Genomic DNA, 6,880 nt, shown 5'->3' on the forward strand with positions numbered 1-6,880 from the left:
ACACCACTTAGCAAGCAAGCTGCTGAGTTCCTCCAGAATTCATTCGTACAAGTGACCTGCCAAGGAAATGCTTAATGGCGCTTTTTTCCTTTTCTAGCTTGTTTGCGATGGATAGAGGTCTGAAATTCTTCCCCATTGCCACTGGGTTTTGCACTAGAAATTCACATCTTGTCTCCCCTGAAAGACTCTATGGATCACTGAAGAACAGGGTGGTTGGATAACATCACAGGTACAAAGGATGTAACAATTGTAGAAGTGGGGGGGGGGGGGTATGCAGACTGTTTAAAGCTCTATTTAATTCAATTACCCTGCAAATATTTGGGAGCAAAGATAATTCAGTTCAATAAGGATTCAAAACAAACAGACAACATAAAATTCCTTTCAGGCCCTCTTCTTAGCATAAAGGGCAAAAGCCAGACTTATTTCCCCACACACACTTTTAAAGAATAATACTTGGAAGATTTGGGGGCCTGATGAGTACTGTTGAGTACAATGGCTCATAGAGAGCATTGAACAGAAGCACATTTCCCAGGCAGCATTTTGCAGTGTAAGGCACGTCCCCTCATTTGTGTGCATTTAAAGATCTATCAGTTGTTCTTTATCGACTCAGCTTTCATTTAAAATAAAGGGGAAGTGACCAGCTATCATTGCAAAGAAAACCTCCAAAACATGATCTGTGCATAACTGATGTGGCAATAAGTGCCAGAGTTTGCAGAGAGCCTGAAACAAGCGCTCTGAAATGTGGCTGCCCCCATCATTTCAAAAGGCACTCACTGAGATGCTACTAATGATGCCTTAAATGTCAATATCATCAATTCACTGCTCAAAGCACATAAGGAAGGAGAGGAAACATCACATTAACATCAACAGTGATGTTTCACAATGCACAGAGAGTGCATGCATTGAAGATGCAAACATTAAGATGTGTAGCTAAGATGTATGGCAGAGCTGAAGCTGGGCCACAACTGGTTTTATTTTCCTAAGGGGGAGAAGGGGCTCAGTTTCAGTCATTTACAAAACTACAAAAATGATAAAAACAATGAGGACTCCATTGGCACCTTAAAGACTAACAGATTTATTTGGGCATAAGCTTTGGTGGGTAAAAACCCCACTTCCTCATTTTTGTGGATATTAACTAACACGGCTACCCCCTGATATTTTAAAGAAAAGACCTTACCCCAAGCAACAGGCATAGCAACCATGAAGAAAACAGGTCAAAGGTCATCGTGGGGAGGGAAATGCAATGATCAAAAGCCCGAGATAATAAAAAAAACAACCAAAAAACCAGGCTGAGAGCAATCTGACTGTCTAGGCACAGAATCCAGACTCATTTCAAAGGTTCATGGTCCACTTCTTTCTATCCCTAAACATAGCCTTTCTAAATAAAGACATTTCCAAATATGGGCTTTTTAATAGTAGATTTTTCAAAGACACAATGGCAGGGCAGATCTGGCTGAAAATTTCAGATTTGTAAAACCAAGCCTGCAAGCTTTTATAGAAGCTCATGTTTCAGAAACACCACCTACATCTCTGTCTGCTCATCCCTCTTGGTTAGGTGATATGCACATGGGCTTTTTAAATTAAGCTTCTATTTTGAGGGGTTATTCATATGAGAGTCCAAAGGCACCAGCCAAAATCAGTATTCCATTTTACTAGGCACTGTACACACAGTAAAAATCCCTCTGCTTGAGATCTTACAGTTTAACTAGTGGGAGAGAAAGCAGTAGAGGTGAAGAGACTTGCCTAAAGTCTGAACTGGGGAACAGAACTTTGGCTTTCTAGGCCGGTGCCCACCCTGCTAGCCCATACTGCCATCCCCAGGCAGGCTTAATACTTGGCATTTTTCATCCAAGGATCTCAAAGCACTTATTAAGCCTCACACTACACCTGACCTATTAGCGCCTCTCCACAGATGGGGAAACTGAAGCTAGCAGAGACTGCAACTTATCCAAGTCAACAGAAGGGGTGGGAACAGAACCCTAGACTCATGACCTTCAAACCATTTCTTCAGGGAGAGCAGCTAGTCCCTTTGCAAGTCGCCTGTTGTGAAGCTACTTAGCAACTCACTACCCAAAAGGGTATAGCTTCCTCCTAGGTTAAGTGGACCCATTTTGCCTGCCAGGGGACAGCCAATACCCATGATCTTGCTCAGTGCCAGCTGAACATCTGTAAGCAGAGTCAGAATGAGCTCTACCCTGACATCTGGTGGTGAATTATAGCAAGTGTGGAAAAGAATTTCAGGGACTGATCTTGTTTGCATAGGCACACTCACCCCACCTAGCATAGCCCATGGCAGCCTAAAATGGTCACTTTGACAGCTGTGGGATCCTCAATTTCTCTGTTATTGGGGCAGGAGGAATAAAGTGTTGTTACCCTGATTATGTGAATGAGGGACTATGAACCTGTTTTATGACAGAGGAGCTCACCATCAACTAGTATGACTCACTAGACAAGGGAGCCAAAAGCCAGTGAATTGAGAGAGGCTAGGGATTGTTATGTATATGGGCTTCTTTTGAGGGCCTGGAGCACCAATTGCCCAGCCTTCTTTCTCCACTGTTAAAGAGCAGAGCTAATTTTGATTCTATTATGAATCTACCTAGAGACTGCTAAGCTGAATTCACTTTAGGCCCATGGTACACCCTACTACAAGCTGAAATCACTAAAAGAGCTAAACTTACTGAACTGAGTGCAGTGTTAACTAGTGGAGGAGCCTGAAAAGCTATTGCTAAGCAGCTAGCAGAGCTGAGCAGTTTGCAGGATGGTTGGAGTGGCCTATGGAACAGTAAGTGGAGCCATTTGCGGGATGGTTGGAGCAGCCCACAGAACAGTGAGTGAAGTGGAGCAGTTTGTGGGATGGTTGGAATGGCCCACGGAACAGCGAGCAAGCGGAGTGAAGTGGTTTGTAGGGACAGCTGGAGTGGCTCATGGGTCAGCTGGAGGAGCAGTGCAGCTGGTGAGGTGGAGCCAGTTATAGTGAAGGTTGCAGCAGAACTCCAAGGAGAGGTGGGGCAGTTGGCCTCAGCCCACGTAAGGCCCCTTAACACCCTGTGTGTGCCCCCATTTCCACCCAGGCTGGTGGGGGGTAAAACTCTGCAAATAAACTTTTGAACTCTGGGGCGGCACTGAGGACTTTGGGGTGATTGGACTTAAGACCCTGAGGGGAAAAGGACATTGCCAAACGTATTTGGGGGTGGGTCTTTTGCTCACGGATTATGTTATGAATCCTGTTTGTGGTATTTCCCCAATATGATGCCACATTGTTTCCCTCCTTTATTAAAAGGATTCTACGACTCTCAGACTCCGTGCTTGCGAGAGGGGAAGTATTGCCTCCTAGAGGTGCCTGGGGGGTGGTATGTAATTGTCCCAGGTCACTGGGTGGGGGCTCTAGCCAGTTTTGCATTGCATTATTGAAACGGAACCCCTGGATACTGAACCCGGCCCTTGTTGCTGCCAACTCAGAAGGGCAAAAGGGTTACACACCATTGGCAAGCTCAGATCTGTGCAGGGACTCCTTGAGAATAGCTTGGGTGTGATTGTACTATCCCTTTAGCCAGCCAGCTATACTGGTCTCAGAAGCCTTCAGGAAAGCATCTAAGCCATGAAGCAGCAATTGTACAGCTACACTAGATAGGGCCTGGTCTCTGGGCAAACACTATGCATGAGGTTCACAGTACAGAGGCACAAGAACCTGCTGACCTAACAGATCTAGGAGAGTAGTTCCTTTCTATCACCTGCTGCAGAGCCAAGAAACTACACTTTGTTTCTTCAGGCTCAAGTGCCTCTGTTGGGTAACCGGGGACAGCTCCTGCTGTGTAATCAAATCTTGGTGAGTGTGTAAGTGATCAGGAATGGTTAACCACTCTCAGACAGCCTGGATCACAGCCAAGGTGCATTATAGGGGGCAGGTGGAGTGAAGTAGCAAGTTCTAAACCACTGCAGGACATGGGCAATCAGAACAGATAGGAACAAAGATCTGATGAGTTTGCCATCACTTACAGCCGCCAGAGTAGATAGGACCAAGGGTCTAATACAGTGTGGCACCAGATCAGATACCAGACTAGAAAGAATCACCGGTCTAATCCAGAGTGGCAAGAGCTAGAATTAGGGTGACCAGATGTCCCAGTTTTATAGGGACAGTCCTGATTTTTCAGTCTTTTTCTTATATAGGCTATTACCCCCCACCCCCTGACCTGATTTTTCACATTTGCTGTTTGGTCACCCTAGCTAGAATACTAATGTGGAGGGGACAAGCAGGCTGAACTGGGATGGAGGACTCCTATGTTCCAAAGATTCACTTTATAATATTGGAGATACCAGGTGTATGAGGTAATATCTTTTATTGGACCTTCTGTTGGTGAAAGAAAACTTTTGAGCTTACACAGAGCTCTTCTCCAGGGCTGGGAAAGGTACTCAGAGTCACAGCTAAATAGGTGAGACAGATTGTTTAACACAAGGACATGGGCGGCAGGTATATAGGCAGGGATAGGCTGTGCCTTCCCAAACAGCCTAGAATGGTCCTACCCCCACTCTGCCCCCAAAGCCGGCTGCCTCCTGCAGTTTCCACTCTGCGTTAAATGGCCTGCCTCCAGCAGGGAATCAGAGGACTGGTGCGGGCGCTGCAGCAGTATTGCCCAGCCTCCCAGAGCTGGCCACAGCACCTGAAGCACCGGGGCTGGGGCCTCACCTCCCCAGCAGCCTGGCACTGGGGCTGCCATGGGGGTTCTCTGGGCTCCAGTTGGATCACCGGCCACCCATGCACACGGAGTTCACGTTACAAAGGACCATTGACGGTGAAGTTGGCAGTTAAGACCTATGCAGTTATAGGACAAAAATGGGGGTTAGTGGGTTGTAGAGTGTTGTAATGAGCCATAAATCCAGCATCTTCGCTGAGTCCATGATTTTTAGTGTCTAGCAAAGTTATAAATGTAAGCTCCCAGGTTCATCCTTCAAAGGCGTTGTGAAAATTTCCTTTGTGGGTGAGGACAGAGGGGTCAGCTATGGAGACACTGCTTTGTGAAAAGCGTTCTCTGATGGGAAAGATCGTGTTTTTGTCTTTTATCATTTTTCTGTGTGAGTTCACACATGTCCGAGTCATATGTATCAGGGTAACATCTACAGTGCCAGAGATCACGGTCCCAAAGTGCACCGTGCTGCACATACTCATAGTAAGAGAGAGTCCCTGCCCACACACTAATAGTGAACAGACAAATGGAGAAAGGAAGGATTGTCATCTCCATTTTACAGAGAGACTAAGTAACTGGGCTGAGGTTACATGGGCAGTCAGTGGAGTGGAACCCAGGCCTGCCAAGCCCCAGCCAGTGCTGTAACCACTAGACCATCCTGTCCTCTGCAGAATTACTTTTGCCCAATGGATTGTTTCATTAGCTTAGGGGAGAAACACTGACTGCTCTGCTGCCTGACCCACACCCCTCCAGATCTGCTGTCACCAATTTCCCATGGGAGATACTAACAGCAGAGTCCCTGGCCTCACACTTCTGCCAATGTGCAAAGAGGTACTGGAGCACAATGGACCAGCCCCCACGCCACACTGAGCCACTCACAGTTCATTATTTCATTCACAAGCAGCAAGACTGGAGGGAGATGGGCTGCTGTGAAAGCAGTTCAGTTTGATAGACAAAGCTATTATCTCAGCCACATGGTGACCCACAGTAAGGTGCTGGGGTGAATCTACAGAGGAGACAATGCAAAGTGAGCCAGGACTAGGTTAGGGCAGGAGTTCTGGCACCCTCCTCTGAAGCATCTGCTGCTGGCCACTATCAAAGAAAGGAACACTGGTCTGAGCCAATCTGATGATCTCATTGTTCCTAACTGCAGAGATACTTACACTTGCTCATGCTACTGGGAATTGTTGGCACAGCTTCCAAGCTGGGGAGGACTGCCCTTTCAGGCATTTTGTCATGGGAATATACTGCTCCTCTGCCCCCCTGGCAGCAGACTGAACCCGAGAAATTCATCCCACACAGCTTGGCATGAGACAGCCAGAACAGTAAGCCAAGAGGCAGGGCAGGTGGGAAGCTCCTTAATAGGTGCAAAAAGGTGATGGTGAAACTGTCCTTTCAATTCTATAAAAAAAAAAAAATCCAGGGATTCATTGTCAAAAAAATGGGGTTCTCAAACTGGGGGTTGGGACCCCTCAGGGGGTCACGAGCCGTCAGCCTCCACCCCAAACCCTGCTTTGCCTCCAGCATTTATAATGGTGTTACATATATAAACAAATGTTTTTAATTTATGGGGTGGGTGGTCTCAGAGGCTTGCTATGTGACAGGGGTCACCAGTACAACAGTTTGAGAACCACTGGTCAAGATCATTCCCATGATAACCTTAACTCTGCTCTACAGAGGGGATGGACACATTCTAGAAAGGTCTCCAGGTCTTACTTTTCCCTTGAGTATTTGGGTAACATTGGAGCACCATACGTTTAGGTACATGCCTAGATCTGTAAGAGCATGCACAGTAATGCCTTCAAAGCACTCTGCACGAGGCAACACCCACATTCCTCAGTATGAAGACAAGTCTGAGATGACTGTCTCCAAAGTGCACACACAGAAGAATGCATCTGGGAAAGGTCCTCACCTCCTTCCCCAGAATCTGATCAAGCCACTCAGCTGCTCAGCTCTGTCCAACTTCCCCTGCAGACTGTGTGTGAGCTGAGATAACCAGGGGGAAGTTTAAGCCCAAAAGGATCATTTCTGGACAAAGCTCAAAGCAATGGAGTACAGGGATGTGGAGTGAGAGTTCCCTGTGGAGCATAGCAGGGATATGGCTCCTGTAGCAAAAGCCCACAGAGCAGGGAGGGCACAGCACTACAAATCAGCCCTGTGGCAGAACGGAGGGACAAGGAGAAGGCAGGAGCCAGATC

The sequence above is a fragment of the Chelonoidis abingdonii genome, chromosome 4, assembly GCF_003597395.2.
Source record: "Chelonoidis abingdonii isolate Lonesome George chromosome 4, CheloAbing_2.0, whole genome shotgun sequence".
NCBI classification, from domain to species: Eukaryota; Metazoa; Chordata; order Testudines; family Testudinidae; genus Chelonoidis; species Chelonoidis abingdonii.